This window comes from Penaeus chinensis, chromosome 33 (assembly GCF_019202785.1).
Source record: "Penaeus chinensis breed Huanghai No. 1 chromosome 33, ASM1920278v2, whole genome shotgun sequence".
Taxonomy (NCBI): domain Eukaryota; kingdom Metazoa; phylum Arthropoda; class Malacostraca; order Decapoda; family Penaeidae; genus Penaeus; species Penaeus chinensis.
Window position 1 is genome coordinate 35992910 of NC_061851.1, and position 1485 is coordinate 35994394.

The window sequence follows — 1485 nt, forward strand, 5'->3', positions numbered from 1 at the left end:
CGCTAACGTGTGTCAGCTGGTGCCGCCTTGGCTTAGTCCTTACCCGCCGTGGTGCCGAGTCACAGCAGTAACCTCCAGGCGACAATTACAACTTTTCGCGCCTGGGCGGGGCGCGAACCGCCGACCCATTACCGAGAGGCCGACACATTACCGCTGTACTAGCCCGGAGGCTGAACAATAAGTATACTTAAACTTCACTCATGAGGTCAAGTCTCTGTGGTGTAGTGGATAGCATATTCGCTTTATACGCGAAAGACTTGGGTTCGATTCCCAATGGAGGCAAATGTGTGTGTAATTTTGGTTTGTTTTGTGTGTGTTTTGCTTATTTCTTATTATCTTTGGCTTTTTCTTCCTGTTTCTAATGTATTATAGAGTGTACGGAATATACTCTCACTCTGTCTCTGAGTCTGTCTGTCTATCTGTTATATCTCTTCGCCTCTCTCTTTTATCCACTACTCACTCTCTCTCTCTCCTACCGTCCTCTCCCTTCCTCGTTCTCGCTGCTCTTTTCTTGCATCAATCACACACAAACACAGAGTAAACATATTCGAGTGATGAATACATCAGAAAACAAGCATTTGTTCTGGAATGTCCCTAAGACCGAAACACATCGAAACCAGGAAATAACAGCTGTGAATGGCAAAGTAGGCAATAGCATGTAATATTTATAAAAATATTATAAATGTCTTGCCTATAGACGTTCTACCTTTTATTATATTGATGATGAAGACGTCATCCATTATCAAATTGAGAGACAGACTGGCAGAAAGAAATGTAAAAAATGAACATTTAAAAAAATGCACTCACAAAGGCATATAGAAACCGCATAATTAACGCTAAAACTTTGTATTGGATTCTATATGGCATTTTGCTTCATCATTTACCTCTTGAGTCAAACAGTTTATAGAATGAGCATTGGCATATTTGAATGACAGATGAGTTTTTTAAACGTAAATTTATGTTAGAAGGATTAGATAGTTTACACTTTGAGTTGGTTAAGGAATACCGCAACGTGGAATAAAAGGTGGAGTATAGTTTAAGCAGCGTTTATTGATCAAATGAAATTTGAATGACGTATGACTTAAATTGTGCGAGAAGGAAGACTAATTTGTAATAGTGAAGATGACCTGAAACATATGTCTTAATTTACATGTAATTTTGAATTGGTTAAGGAATTTAAAAAATAAACTCTGTTATTATTATTCTAATGTGCATACAGCTAAATTAAACATATTCAAATGATAAGAACATTAGAAAAAAAAAAAAACCTTTGCAGATTATTCCAAGTGGCTTAATGATTAAAACACTCGATTCCCAAATATTTATTTTTTTTTTTTTTCCCAGTAGCAGTCAATATATTGACTTTTATAAGAATGATATAGATGAATGCCTTGATAACAGTTCAAAAAGTAAAAAAACGATTATTTTATGATTTATAAATTACGTGGCACATAATGATGAAAGAACACCAGTGATGAGATAACA

The 1485-nt window shown here is 35.9% G+C and overlaps 1 non-coding gene across 1 annotated transcript; it reads left to right on the forward strand.

Annotated features, from left to right (window-relative positions):
- The first annotated feature begins 210 nt into the window (after positions 1-210).
- On the forward strand, positions 211-282 carry Trnai-uau. Its single transcript has one exon. It is a non-coding gene; the product is annotated as a tRNA-Ile (tRNA).
- The last annotated feature ends 1203 nt before the right edge of the window (positions 283-1485 follow it).